This window comes from Brachyistius frenatus, unplaced genomic scaffold, assembly GCF_029030835.1.
Source record: "Brachyistius frenatus isolate BFR_SWC_R1_liver_20210118 unplaced genomic scaffold, ASM2903083v1 Contig_2, whole genome shotgun sequence".
NCBI classification, from domain to species: Eukaryota; Metazoa; Chordata; class Actinopteri; family Embiotocidae; genus Brachyistius; species Brachyistius frenatus.
The window spans coordinates 2,251,752-2,267,656 of NW_027210601.1; the positions used below are offsets into that span (position 1 = coordinate 2,251,752).

The 15,905-nt window shown below is 43.3% G+C and overlaps 1 protein-coding gene across 5 annotated transcripts in view; it reads right to left on the reverse strand.

Annotated features, from left to right (window-relative positions):
• rbms3 (RNA binding motif, single stranded interacting protein) overlaps nucleotides 1-15,905 on the reverse strand; it is a 279,809-nt gene that overhangs the window by 88,433 nt on the left and 175,471 nt on the right. The gene's annotated exons all lie outside the window — the stretch shown is intronic.

Here is a 15,905-nt window from a genome sequence, read left to right on the forward strand (position 1 = left end):
GGAGTTGAAAGAGACTGTGTGAGAGAGGCTGAAAGAGAAAGAAAGTAAGAGAGAGGGAAAGGCAGAAAAGGAGGTGAGGGTGGTTTCATTCTGCTGAAAGTCACAGTTGAAAGTCAGCCTGATTGTTTGTTGTTTGTGCGCTGTGGCCGCCGATGCGTGGGAAGAGTGGTAGATTCCCTGCAGGCACTGGCAGCTTAATGAAGGAATGAGACACACTCCCGCTTCAAGAGCTGGGACTTCCTCATTTACACCAAACCCTGGGGGATCAAATGCTGCAGTTGGCCTCCTCATCAAAAGGGGGCAGTGTGGCATATTAGGTGTGTGTGTTCTGCGAGTGAGAGTGTGTGTGTGTGTGTGTGTATTTGTTTTTTGTTTATCTAGTTAAAGAGCTGGAACTGCATGAAGTCAAGAGAGGTTGATTCAATTATCCCGACAAGCCCATCGTCTCTGCACAACTCATTTTCTACCACCGGAGTTTGCACCCCGTGTCTGGCGAGCGTGATAGAGAGGCTCGTTTGTCAGGTTCAAGCTCTCTATCTCCGGCTACATCTCATTACCCTTAACATGGGGGTGGCAACCGGGGACGGCTCGGAAGCGGGCTTCCATCTCCGTGTCTCTCACACTCATTCTATTTGTCCATGCGGGCTTTAAATGTGTGCATGCAGCTCTTTTGTTTTGCCTGCCGCTTGCTGCCGGACTGCTCAGAGCCTTTGTCTTCCTGCGATGCTCCCCAGATCTCAGTTCGTTACAGAGCGTAATTAGCGTGGCGCGAGCGGGCTCCCCAGCCGACACACAAAACTCATTAAATTCCACTAGCCTGCTTTTCGCTGGCACACTCTCCTCGCCCCATATTAATCTTCCTTCCAACCCAAACTTTAATTCTCTGAGAAAATGTTTATGGGAGAAAACTGCTTCCGCCCTCACACACAATAACCGTGCGCCTGTTTATTGTGTCTTTTTCCTCTTAAAGGCGGTGATGTTTTGTAACGCTGTGATCCAAGGTCAGGTCTAATGAGTGTCTGGCTAATCAGATGCAAGGTGCCACAGTGCCTCCCTGGTGACTGCAGCAGGTCCAATATGAGACCGGTGCACTTTCTCTGTGCCGCTCTCTCGGTCTTTGTCTCTGTCTCTCTGCATTCGCCTGCCTGCATCGCCAGACAATGACCAGACTCATTTCCAGAGTCTCCCTCGCTGCTAACAGGGCCACACAAACAAGGTCATGCCGATGGCTGTAAGAGGAAGACGTATCATTTACTGGGAGATGGATGACATGATGTCTTCGCAAAAAGCTTTTCTTTTGACCAGAAGTATTACTGCAACCCTCCTTACCTCCCCCCCTCCTTTTCTAATTGAACAAAGAGGCAAAAGAACACTGCCACTTGAGCTGCAAGAGGAAATTGCCTCTTCAGTGTGGCAGAAAGTACATAAAGCATTGTTGAGAAATTGGTGTATTTGTTCAATAACCTGGCCTAAGAGGGCTGAAGACAGATTGAGCAAATTGAAGATGGGCATCCTCGATGACCTATCTGACCAATGGTGCAAAAGGCAGTAAACCTCCCCTCATTACTTCCCATAAAGTTCCCATTTGGCACAATTACATAGATCAGATATCCTTTCAATGGCAGCAGTAAAAATCAGTTTCTGTCCTCACGGTGCTGTGAAGTACCAGTTTTCCTTTTGCATCAAATATCTTCCCATTGGTCCCATTATGACCCACTATGAGGTGGACATTTCAGTGAAATATGATACAAAAAAAAAGATAGCATGGATTGGACTGAAATAAAACTGTAGTTGTTGAAATAGAGGTGGGTCACCAGAAAATGTATTTGTAATAAAGTAGCATGTGTAGGGCTGCATACCGGACTTTAATAGTTTAATGGCACCGAGCGAATTGCTTCGATACAATCTACTCACAAAATATTCCTTGTCTTTTTGTGCCAAATCTGGATTCTTTGCTACGTCCACATAAGTAGTTTTTTTTTTCCTTTTTAAAACATTTAACTTTTACTGAGTTCACGCAGCAGTGTTCCTCATCAGTATAAACCTGCATCGGCTCTGAGTGGCTCACTCACGTAGACGCAAATGATTTGTTTTAATTTAAGTCATTTTCGCGCGAGAAAACATTATTTTACTATTTTCTTTAATCATTTGTTTTGGTGAGATCAGTCCCAGTTTTGCGCGCTGGAGGCTTCTTTCTTGGCAGCTGGCTAGCTAGCGTCCACCATGTGAGGTGTACAGGGAACATTGGTAAATCGTAGGGTCTATTGATAGCTTACATGTGAGACGTTTGGGGAACATCTGTTAATTGTTCGCTATAAAAAAATTTAAAAAAAAAACAAAACAAAAACTGGATTATATTCTTGTACCGTAATGTGTCATGTAATTTTCTTTGTCTTAAGCTGTATTTTATAAAATTTTATATAAAAAAAATAATTATTGTTTGGAAAACATTGTTGAAGTCAAGGTACTTGTGCTAGGGTTAAAAAATAAAAATAAAAAAAATAAAAAACAGAACGAAACTCAGACCTAACCACATGTCCGAATAAGTTCCATATATTGTTTGGATAATAACTAAATACTCATGACTAAATACTCATATGCCAAAGACCGCATATGTCTCTTTTCATGCTGATTTATTTCATCCAATTGTTGTTTTGTACTATAAAAAAAACCTTACGCACATACAGTACTGTATGTCGTAATACAATATAATCATCAGTTACACTTTACATATCTGCCCTCTTGATACACATATCACAACGTTATTTTTGTCAGAAATAATTCTGTTTAAACAAGTTTCATTTGCAAACAATTATCTGCAAAAATCATTTTGTGTTTGCAAATGAGCGTAAAAAGACGTGGTTTAGGGCACCGCAGTCCGAAGCGGTACGGCGTCGCGCGTGGTGTGACTTTTAGGGTCTACAGCAGTGCTTTTCAAGTAGAAAGAAACGGGATGTAGTCGAGTAGACTGACAGCTCCCGCAGGGCTCCGGGGCCAGACGAGCGCTGCCAGAGCTCCCGTGGGTCCAACACCTGCCAGATGCAGCGGGATGAGAGCGGGTGGCAGTGGGGTATCAGAACCCTTGTACCCTCCACTCAGCCGTCCCAGAAAGAGAAACCTCACCAGGACTGGTGGAGAGACAGCTACCACTGGGGCTTCCACACCGCTGCCTAGCATTTAATTTAACCTACTTGATGGGTGACTGGCTGCATTAACTTGACATTTGCTTCTGCACATCATGTCAGTTGGCAGAGGATACCAGCAAATTAGCCGCACTGTCATAGTGTCACAGAGTTTTGCTACGAGTTTTTATAGTCTATATATTAATTTTCTTTTATCATATTATCTTTTCATCACCGAGATGATGAGTTTTTAATTAGCCACAGAATTATCTACATCGTGAGCGGTGACCTTGAAAGGGCAGAGGCTGATAACAAAAAAATGGAGTAGAATTAAAAAGAGAAGAATAGAGAAGCAGAAAGTAAACACTGCTTAACAATGTACTCAGAGTACAACCTATTATTATCTAAGTCTACATCAACTGAGACATCAAAGCAAATCTTTGAGCAAAAAAGAAGTCCAGACTCCAGGATGTGAACTTCCACGGCTCCCACGGCTCCTGTTCCCAAGTCAAGTCCATTCAGTCCTATTAGCAAACTGCAGGTTTTGCTAATGTCTAAAGTTATCCAGGCAGGTAGCAGTCCCCAGTTATGGTAATGGTTTCACCCAACCTCTTTGAAGGCACACTGGCTGTAATGGCGTCTGAAGAGAGCAATTGCAGGGTACAACCCTCCAGGGACTCATTAGCGAGGAGCAAAGCTATTTGAAGAAGGCCGTGTATGGTAGAGTGCAGTGAGAAACAGTGTGGGTTTTTTCCTGGACATGTTTTTTCTTACTACTGTTTTTTTCCACCCCCTCCCCTGTCAAAAAAAAAAAAAAAAAAAAAAATCTAAAACATAAGTGTGATGCTGTTCAAATGTAGACTGGGATAAACTGGTTGAATGTTCTTCACTAGCCTCAAACAATTCTAAGTCAATAACATTTCACCACGAGTTATTTTGGTCCCCCTCCCCACACCCCCATATCTATTAATGGTGAGACAGCTCCAGTTGCTTTTACGTTGGTTAGTCCTTAGTTGGACTATTGTTCAGCATGCAGCCAATTTCTCTCACTAAAAGTTTCATATTGTTTTTCTTTATATGTCATCAACTTTAACTGACCCAAATCTATACAAAGGACTAAAAAGACATCCATGAATTCATTTTCATCCCCACATTGTCACATGCAACGAAAGAAAAAAATAAAAAAAAAGTAGGCAGTGCTGCGACTACCGGAGCGTGAGGTTGTTCGTTAACGGGAAGATCTCTTCCTTTAAAAATAAATAAATAAATTAAAAAAAGACCCCCAGCATTTACATTCCCCTAAACCCTTGCCTTTCATGCCAAGCCTGCTTTCAATATCAAAGCTCCTTTTGAGAGCCTCTGGTGGAATGATAACAGAGAGAAGGGGACTTTAGTGAAAATGTAAGATCTTGAAAAGAGGGAGAGATGAGGAGAAGAGAGGAAGAGAGACGGAGGGGGAGGGCGGGAGCCGGGAAGACAGCATATCAATCGCCCCTTTAACTGACACAAGTATTCTGAAGTGAGGTGTTTTTTTTGTTGTTTTTTTTTTTTTTAATCTTTTTTTAAACATGCAGGAAAATGTGAACACAATGCCGAGAGTGTGATAAAACATCATTAGGCATCCATGAAAGAGCCTCAGAGTTTTTGGTGACAATAGAATTCTTCTGTCAGATTTGGTGAGGATTACACACAGCGACACGGCGAGATGACTTGTTAAGAGAAAAGGAAGCTTCTGTTTTTTGTCCCTTTGGATGACATGTGTACACTTGTATGTGGGCCTGCGTGCGTGCGTGCGTGTGTGTGTGTTCGAATACAACTGTGCAAGTATATGTTCTGTGTCTTGCAGGAATGTGTGCCAGCTGACTGCACCTGGAAGCTGTTTGAGATAAACTCAGGCTGTTAGGGATTACTTTAGACAGTGCAACATGCATGCCAATCCGTCTACACATGTAGGTATTTGTGTGCGAGTGTGTCTGTGTGGTCTGCACAAATTTTTTTTATGTGCATGTGTTCAGGTGTTAAAAAAGAGACACACATAATATAAAACAAGGTACAGAACAAAGTAATTGCAGACTGTAAGTGAAAACACGGCAAATATTTCAGTGAGAGGCCAACCAAGTTTTGGACGGGGAAAAAAATAAAATAAATCTAAATATAGGAAGAATGCATGTTTACCAGCTGCGCTGATAAAAGACAGTTTTGCTTTGTATCATATTACAAACGTGACTTCATTCACTGGGGTGTTGGTGAATTGTTTGTATCCAGGGAGTCAAAAGGAGAACAGGCAACTGTTGTTAGACAAAAAGCAACCGTGCAGCCATGTCGCTGTGGTTTTTGGTTATTGGGTCTGTTTTGCTCTAACTTTGTTCTCCGTATTCCTGTCCAGTCTGATCTTGTTTTGTTTCAGTCCCGCAGACGACATCTGTGCTGGCGCTCTTGTTCTCTTGTTAGCCTGGTTCAAGTCGAATCAGTTTTATATTTACAGCCCAAAATGTCGGAGGACTTTAGAATCTGTACAGCATATGACAACCTCTATCCTTAGACTTTGGTGATGGATAAAGAGAATAACTTCACAGGAGTAAAAAGAAAGAAACCTCAGGGAGGACAAGAGAGGAGTGATTGTTGTTTTTGCAGACTTACATACGACAATGAAGGTACAATATTAGCCACAAAAGAATTACAACAAGATGAAACAGAAGTTCAAAATCAAGGTGGGAACAAGACAACACAATAATGTCATACAGTCATGTTGTCATATCATCCAGCACATACAAAGCAACATGGGCATTCATTTGGAGTTGCGTCCCTGGCCATTTTATGAGTGCACATTCAATATTCACTCTATTTTTACGTCTGCTTTTGGTCTCCACCGACTTCTAAAAGAAATATCTCCAGCCGTTTAGCTGCTAAAGCCTGCATTAGCTTCCAGGTGCAGCTGTGTTTTCACCAGCTAGTCTTTTAACTTTGCCTGTGTGACATTTGGTGCTGTGGGTAGTGTGCAGTGGGGTTTTAGGAGTAAAGCAGCCTGCTTCAGCCAAATCACTATTGACCAGAGCTGCGAGACTGAAGAGTAAATTATAAAGTTGTGGGCCGACTACAGATTTAGTATGAATACATTTTCTATGGCTCTGTCACCACAAGTGACCCTTTTTACATAACGATCGAAAATGTATTATTGCTATAATGTTGATTAGGCATTTTTATTAAATAAAACTTGGCATTAATTATTAACTTATAAATATCAAGCGTGGTAACCTACAAAAAATTAGTTAAATTTCCTGTAACCACGAGCTGTACGTGTGTGTTTGTTTCTGTGTGACCTCTCTGTGGCACTCAAGGCATCACGGGGCACGGTGGAGGAAATGTGCCCTCCCTCCTTGTCTCCCTCCATCTATCTCATCATCACTCACTCCCACGCTGTAAACATCACCCTCCAGGTTGTGACACTGATGAGGGGAGCCCCCTACCAACCTGAGGAAGCCTGCCACGACAGGAAACTGTACTGTATGTGTGATGGTGTGTGTGTGTGTGTGTGTGTGTGTGTGTGTGTGTGTGTGTGTGTGTGTGTGTGTGTGTGTGTGTGTGTGTGTGTGTGTGTGTGTGTGTGTGTGTGTGTGTGTGTGTGTGTGAAAGAGAGAGAGTAAGAGTATTGTTAGATATATTTCTTTTACAGTATAAATGTTAATAAAAGGAAAACGCCTCCCCCTGGCCTTGCATCTATCTGCTGTCAATTCACTGTTTTATTTGCATGAAAGTTAGATGAAAAACAAACAAACTGGAGAAAGCCTCTTAATACAAGAGTTCATTAAAAAGGAGAAAAAAAATAATGAACAGAAAATAAATACCCTGTATCAGCAGTTTGGCTTTGTTCCCAAAACCCAAGACTCAAGCCCAGCAATACGCAGCTCTCTTCCAAACATCCAGCCTCCCCCTGGAGAGTTCTTGATAGGACCTCCACACAGATAATGACTTCTCCTGCCTCTCCTTTTCTTCTGGCTCTCTGTTCTAGCAGTTACTGTGCCAGCAGAGGTAGTTTGACCCCAGCATGGTCCCCGGCTTCCTGGATACTTCCTGGGAGGCCCTGGAGAACCGGGCCGGTCTGGAGGGTTCTCATGTCAGCAGTAGCACGGCCCTCCCCCATGAAAGATTTGTCTTACACCCAAGGCCTTTGAGATGCTATCTGCCCCTATTCGGAGGCAAATCCGTGAAACTTATCCCAGCAGTTTAAAGAGATTTATCTCGTTCTCCTGCTCGACTCCTTTTGTGTAATTTTTCTTTATTCTTGTCATTCTGTTTGCCTTTTTCACTCTCACCTCTCTGTGTTGTTTAAACCATGCGGATGCTTCCTCTAATGCTCGGGAACTTAACATGCGATTTTAAGCTCAGACTGTTTCAGCTTCTGTTTTGCCCCCCCACCCTACACCTAACTGCTCTCGCTGCAGACAAACACAGTCAACGGGTAAGAAGTGAAACACCACCAAGAACTGTCAATTTTCCGCAAATAATACTAACAACAGAGTATCAGACACAGCTACCTCCTGAAGCAACGCAATGGCAATTTTCTTCTTTTGTGCTTCTGACAGGCCTCATACCCAGGAGGGGGGGAAAGAAATGGAGGTTTCCCTTTGGGAGGCAGTTAACGACATGCTGAAGGCTTTTCAGATGGAGGGGAGGCTTGGCATGTGCCACTGTAAACAAGCTGAAATGCTGGGAAGTTCAGTGAGAGAGCAGTGCCCCAAGTAAAGCTGTTCCAACATGACACACTGCTTTTGATGTGCCGGCCAAGTTTGCACTCCCAACCACTATGACACTTACCAAGTCAGTCCTACACAAACTCAGTTACCCCGCACAAGACAAACACACAAAAACCATGTGTAACATGAACAGTTGTATGCAACGTACAGTCACGCTTGTGCGACTGCTGCGTGTTTGTTCATATGATACGCAGAATGAACGTAAACACACACAGCTCCGCCGAGCTGCCCCCCCCCCCCCCCCACCCTTCAGACCCATCAATCAACTCTATTCTCGGGCTCGACTCTTTCGCCACCCCTGGCCTGGCAGCCAACGCCGCCGGCATCTTAACCGAGTGTTTTTCCATGGTGCCACCAGTTCATGCGGCGCTTTATTTTTCCATTTAAGAACAGATGGTGGAGTGTAATAGTAGTGACAGATTTGATATTGCAGTGCTCGGCGGTGAATATTAAAAAGTTTTTGCTAAGAATCTAAGAAAGTGCCGTAATCAGAAGCATAACAAAGATAACTCCTGGATGATTCCCCTGATGGAGGGATTCAGGAAATATATCACCGTGGCAGGTACCAACCACTTTGGGATTTATTCAAACTAAACAGGGGGGCGGCTGAGGAAAATGCTGGAGGTTGCATTTAATATGTTTTCGCTACCATCTACAGCATCTCCTTCCATCCACATCCTATTGGCCTCGCCTCTGGCAGCCGTTATATAGAAAAACTTGCCTCGACCAAAACATGATGAGCCTACAAATCTCCTGCGGCTGACAGAGGGAGATGTCTGGCGTCCCGTGTAGGAGGAGACCAAGATTTGATTACACTCTGTCACAGAGCACTTGGATGAAAAACACAGACCTCTGCCAGAGCCAAAATGGCGTCTGGGCTGAGGGAACAGGGATCACACTGTGATTTGGAGTCCGGTCCAAAGCGTAGCAATGGAGAAACCAAGGAACATGTGCCTTTCAAAGGTGCCACCAAATTGAATAAAAAGTGCGAAATACTGAGTATCTCTTCTCACCTACAACTGGGAGTCAAAAGCCTTTTCACAGGGGCCGCGGTCAAGTTTACACTTTTATGAAGTTCAGATTGAGGAATGAGGCTTGAGTGCAGGTTTCTCTGCTCTACTATCAGTCAACAAATCTGTATCAAAAATAAAGAAATAAAGAAATAGGAAAAAGGAAACAAAAAAAAGCTACATTGGTTTACATGGTTATGCAACAAAAGAGGAAATGTAGTTTTATACACTTAAAATGGCTTACTGCAAGAGATAACGACATTAACCTGCAATATTATGGTCTTGATAGGAGCAGGGCTGTTAAACAAAAATCATGTTGGCATCACAGTCCCTGATGATATTTTGCTAATGGTGCATCTTGGTGTAAGACCATCTAACAGCTATGACTGCTGTCCTGCGTCTCTAGGACGAGAGAAAGTCTCACTGAAAGTAGTTCAACAAAATAAAATGATCAGTTTCCAGTTGTGTCTGTTGTTAGCCGCCAAACTGCTGTTGTATGAAAAACCCTGACGCATGTTTTGATTAACTTCTGAACTGAACCGATTGTCCACACGACTTCTGGGCATTCTTAAACCCTGATACGTGTACACAGTAATAACATCTCAGACAGACAGACAGTTGCATGTAAATCATTTCTGCCGGCTTGTACAGATCATTTTCTGGCGGCCGCTGACAGAGCTGAGAGCAGTGACCATCTGGTTTCCCTGTGTTTACTTCTCTCTGGGTTCAGTTTAAGTAGCACAGCCAGATTTCACTGGGAGACACCACAGAGAGGCCGGCTTTAAATCTCAGCATCCGAGCCAGTAATGGACACGTGTGTGCGTGTGTTTGTAACTGTGTCCATCTGCATATACTGTATTTAAATCACAGGATCCAGTCAGAGACCAAATTTAGACTTCAGAACATTCTGTGTTTCTGAGAATGAGTGAGAATTTGTATGTATGTATGTATGTATGTATGTATGTATGTATGTATTACTAAGAAATTCAGAGTAATCACCGAAGAAAATGCACACATTTCTGCACTTGCACGGACAGACACATATGCAGAAACACGCACGCATAAATCACAGCTGCTTTCCACAGTTGGATTGAGTTAGTGGGATTAAAATACATCATTTGGTAATTAAAATAGCAGATGTTTCCATAGCCAGCCAGGCTAGCTGGATTAACCAGGCTGCAGAGTGGATCCCAGGAAGTGCAGGACAAAGGTCGGCCTGCCAAACTGCCATGTGATGTGATGCCTCTGTCTGACAGTGGATGATACACACAACCGAGCTGTTTGGGTGTGGCAAGCAGCAGGCGGGTGGAGGAGGATGGAGGAGGGGAAGAAAGTGGAGAGGAATGAATAAAAGAATAACCACTAGGAGGCCAGATGGAGATGGGGATGGGGATTGGGGGGAGGGGAGGGAGGGTAAGAAGACAGTGATGAAGATGGCAGGAAGGAGGGAGGGTGGCAAATCTGGTGTTGGACTAATAGGGAATACTAAAATATATAAATAAATAAATTCTCAGTGGGAGGCCGAGGTCAAAATACGACATCGCTTCTGCAGGGGAAGGGGGGCAGATGCAGCGATACGGCTTTAATAGAGCTGTCCCACTGACAAGGTCACTGATAGTAAGGACCTTGACATGATAATAGAGTGTAGAGAAAATCTGATGAATGAACACATTAGAATGCATGAACCTGTAGTAGTGATGTCTATAACACTTAAAGGGAGCACGACACACGACACCAACCGTAATCTAAGAAATGCAAAGGTTTTTTCACACTCCAGATAAGGCTAAGATACTGGTATATTTCTCTATTATCAAAGTGATAGTTGTAGGATCCCAGTACGAGTGCTGTCTGAAGTGTTCTTTGTGAGGAGGACTGAAAGCATCTTATCTCTTGTATCGCAGGATTATTTCACAATAATGACTCGTATGACCTGTACGGCTGACATGTTGTCCATGCTCATTAATCATGACAGGCTGGCAGAGAAAAACAATGTTCTCTGTGTTTGGGACTTTTCTGAGAAGCAGAACCTTTTACAGCTTTTAGAGAACACTTCAAATGAAGCTTTGTGACAATAGCACCGAGAGGCATTGACATCTTTGTCAGTCAGAGAAAGGCATACAGATAGAAAAAAAAAAAAAAAAAAAAAAAAAGGCAACAGGAAAAGAGTTTGAGCCACCAGAGTGGTACCAGAGGGGCCTGGTAAGATGGCATCGTCCACAGAGGCCAAATAATTGGTTGGGCATGACGGAAAAGTCGAGACCCTGCCAGTCTGCCAATGATGAGGTCATGGGATTGGGGAGCTAGTGTGCAGCTGGTTAGTCATGATCTTGGCCCATCCATCTAAGTTGTTAGGATAATAAATCTAAACTGACAGCTGTCGTAGATGAGTTTAAGCAGCACGGGCTGGCCAGAACAGTCCGGTAAATAAGGTGTGCTGGTGCTTTTAAAGCTTTCTGAGCTGAAAGAGAGAAGGAGAGAGTCTGGCAGTCTTTTACGCAGAGCAGTAATTCCATCTAAAAGCAACCAATAAAAATATCTTTATTTACTGAGAAAAAAATGTAGATAAGATAAGAGGCTGCAGCTCAAACTTTATATATATATATATATATAGGTTTCTACCATCTGCCTCTTTCTATATCAGTTTCTGTATCACTTTTTATTCTACGGATGAGCCTGCGGGCCGCTAATCTCAACATCACCAAACTAAATGACTGCCCAGTCTTCAGAATCAAGACAGCAACACTCTGAGACATAATCGGTATAAAACTCCTCTGTGTACGGCCCCTTGCAAGAGTTCATCAGCTTCTGAGCATTCAAGTGAAGAATGTATCATTTCTAGATGGTGCTTTGGAGGCGGTCGGCTCTCTCAAGGCCGATAATGTCTAAACAAAGAAGATGAGGTGGCGGCGTCCCAAAGGACATACGGCGGCGGGCCCTTTTAAAGCAGCATGCCATCTTGTGTGCAAAGGGTTGTCTATAAAGGTTGAAGGCTCTATCAGCACACAGGGAGCTCGGGGAATTGAACTTTCAACCCCCTCTGGTAATTTTGTGAAGTGTGCAGCAGAATAACTGTAGCACGCTGACCAAAAATGTCACCCTGCCCTTTCCTCTTGTCAGAAAGAGCCCGTCAGAGTCCTGGGGGCACTAACTAATTACTGTTCCCCGTGCTGGGTAGGTGACGCGTGTGCTGTTGTGTGTGCGAGTTGTCTCTTTAAAGTTTTCTATAGGTGTGTGCGTGCACGCCTAAATGACAAAGCGCTGTTTCTGTAAGGTCAGGCTCAACTTGTGTATCAGCTCCTTAGTGGGATGATAAGCAGATGTGCAACAAACAAGACAGGCAACAAGCCCTCACGCGCTATGACAGGTAAAGAAATTGGAGGCAGGTGGAAGTAAACAAGGTGTTGTGGGGTTTATTTTTTTTTTGTACAGGATGAGAGGCTGAAACATAAACCTACAACACAGAAAAACAGAACATTAATTACCACCCAGGGGCTTAATAAACATGAACTCAACGTTAATTCTCCCTGACATGAAAGGTACTGCTGGATACTTTGGAATCTGCACAAGAATTTAAAATAAAGTTTGTTGGGTATTAGAGAAAGATTGGTTGCACAGCATGAGTTTGTACTGACAAGGTCTAGTTGGCTGAATTGAGGTTAACAGATAATCCTGTTTTTGAATCTAACCAAAATATATACACAGCAAAGAAGTCCAGCGGTAATCCCTGAAGTTGGGTAAGAAACTGCAAAACTAAGCAATTCAATTTTCAAAAATCCACCCAATGCAGGTCTACGTAATGTTGGCAATGGGACCACAAAGATGGCATTAGGCAAAAAACAATAATCCATCCAGTCCCTTCCCTATTGCGGCTGCCACCTCCCTGCCAGAGTTAAAATCGAGGGCCTGATGATTGGGAATTACGTATCAGTTTAGCGTCCTGGCACATTTCTTTCTGACCATCAAATCTTATGACCGCACACTGCCGTGAAGTCTCCTGTATCACCCAACCCCCAGTTAATGGTCATGCTCTGTCTCTCTGCCATCCGCACATTCATCATGACAGGTTTAATGTCCTAACTAAATAAATAGAAGAAGAAAAAAATAAATGAAATTAAATAAATGAAGTTTCTTTGTCTTAACTTTTTTTGATTGATTGATTCAATTCTATTTTGACATGTTTTCCTGACTAAATTCATTTGTTTGTTAAAGTGCCTCTTCAGTCAAAACTGATTTCTTGCTATTTCTCGGATGTCGCTCACCTCACTGTGCAGAACAGAGTGATTTTTGTGCAGACTGTGTTTTCTTATTTATCCGCTGAAGTGCGAAAGCTTCTCCGTGCTCACCTCAAATCACTGCAGTTTAAAACAAATCTGATCTGGAAAGTTAAACAGAAAACTAAAGGAGATTTTTCATTGCGGTAGGGGACATCTTGTGTTGAACACTTTTTACAATCAAGGCACTGAATAAATTATTACCACGATGATTCATTTGGGTAAAAGTATGAGATCAACATCCAGGCTTAACGGATACCGGTTTATTCAAGGGGGAAAAAAAACAAAAAAACAGCCTCAGCTCCACGGCCACCAGCGTCTACACCTGCTCGACCGTGCTTGAGATCTCTCTGGCAGACATATCGAGTCATCAGCAAGTTATCAGCCTATGTGGACGGAGAGCTTCATTAGCACAAACACTGCATGCCAGCTAACGCGGCATAATTTTACACCCCCACTCGCCCCCTGTGTGTGTGTGTGTGTGCGTGTGTGTCAAGGTGCATCTTTTATGTGTGTGGGAATGTACTGGGAAGATGTGAATACTGTAGATCTAATCTCACGCACTTTTATATAAAAAATAAACCTGAAATACAGCTTGATAATATTAATTGAAACTGTACAGCACAGTCAGCCATACCCAACACCTGGCGCTTTTGTAAGTACAGGGACTTTATGGAACATAATTGAGGGTCAAATTTATATTTGTTTATCTTTTATCCTTGAGCCTCATTATAACTGGTTTTAATGTAGTTGTTGAATAATTTATGCCGAGTGACCAGCTTGAATATGACTTACTTTGTGGTGGCATGTGTGTGCACTGCTTCTGTATGTCATACTGGAGTCAGAAGGCCGAGGTGATTTAGGAGTGTTTGCATTTACAGTATGTGTGTGCTACAGAGGCAGAGGCATGCTACAGTCAGCAGAACACGGACGGAGCTCAGTGTTTGTCCCTGCGATGTGTTTAATGGGGCCTCCACACACAGCGTCTCCCTGGTGGGAATGATGCTAATTACTGTACAGCACCTTGCCACACTCTCCTGCTGCTCCACACACACACACACACACACACACACACACACACACACACACACACACACACACACACACACTAACACACACGCACCTGCACACAGATGCACATGTGCACGTACATGCACGTTCACATACAAAGCAATGCGCACAAACAGCAAGGAGGACTGCAAAGATTCACCCGAGTAAGCAGGCAACATGCAAACGCAACCGCAAGCAAATAAACTCGCACTCAACTTGGCATTCACGTGCACACATGGTCACACATAAAAAAAAAAAAAATAAATAAAAAATAGGACACAGTACTCAGCACATTCCTGCCCTCAGCCCACTCTTTCACCACTCTACGATCTCTCCTCACTCTGGGACTCTTTTTCCCACGTAACCTCCTGTTTTTTTTTCTCTCTCTGCATTAATTCTTTGAACACATTTTCCCACCACCTGATCTTTCCCACCCCGTCTCCCAAATTTGAGCTGCATCTTTCCCACCGCTCGCCTCCTGGACATAACGCTGACCCATCGTGTAAGCATCACCTCGTCAGCCTGACCTCTGACATGGCTTCCAGGATTATCCGGGTTCACAGGTCGTGCCTGCGCATTGATCCGGTGGAAGCGGATCAACATCTTCAGTGAAGTTAGCCGGGCTTCTCCACAATGACTTGGCCTTGAAGTTGAACCAAGCAACCATTAAAAGCTTCTTATTCAAATGGACGCAGTGAGGCAGACTGCGGGTTCGTATGGATATCGGTGTGTATATGAGTATCGTGTAAATGTAGGAGCAACTGTGTGTGTGTGCATGCATATCATATGCTCATCTGAAAGTGTGTGGGTCAGACACACACACACACACACACACACACACACACACACACACACACACACACACACACACACACACACACACACACACACACACACACACACACACACAAATAGGATGCAGAAAGTGGTGTGGGCCTGAGAGGGTATGGGTGAGTGTGTGCTGTCTACGACTGCAATCAATTACAAAACGTTGGGGCTGCATGTTCTAATCAGAGGCATAAATGTCAGCTCCTTTCCCCCGCACACGCCTCCATTTGCATCCATTAATGCAGAGTGAGAAGGAAAGAGAGTGAGAGCAAGTGGAAGAGAGGAGCTGCCTTGTGTTTCATATGGAGGAGGTGGGAGCAGGCAGGAAAAAAACAGGGCAGAAAAAGAGACAGTCAAGCAGCATAAGCAGCGAGAATCTGACAGACAGGTAAATCAGAGGTATATTATATGGTCAGAAGTAAGTCATATTTTTTTCCAGTTTGGTGAGTACGTGCCTAGTTTGCTCACTGTCATGAGCTCGACCTAGACACATTTTTAAGTTAACTGCCATGAAGGGGACCAGCTTCACAAAAGCTGTTCATGAGCACGGTGTAGGTTGAAAATAGTGTCAAGTTTAGAAAATCGTTGTTGCTCATAAGTGCATTTGTGAGTCCTAAAACTGTCAGAAGTATGACATTTGTTCCATACTCCACCTCACTAACGCTCCTGTGGCTGAATGCAAGCAAATTGCTGAATCCAAAATCATTTGGGAAGCCATCTCAGAAGAGTGGAGCAACATATGAGGCATTATTTAAATTCAATTTTTAAAAACATACATATAGATATGCACGTTTTTAGGTGTTTCCACAAATATGCTGTACGTTTTCTTTTAATTTGGATAAACGTACTCATTAAATTCCAGTAAGATAC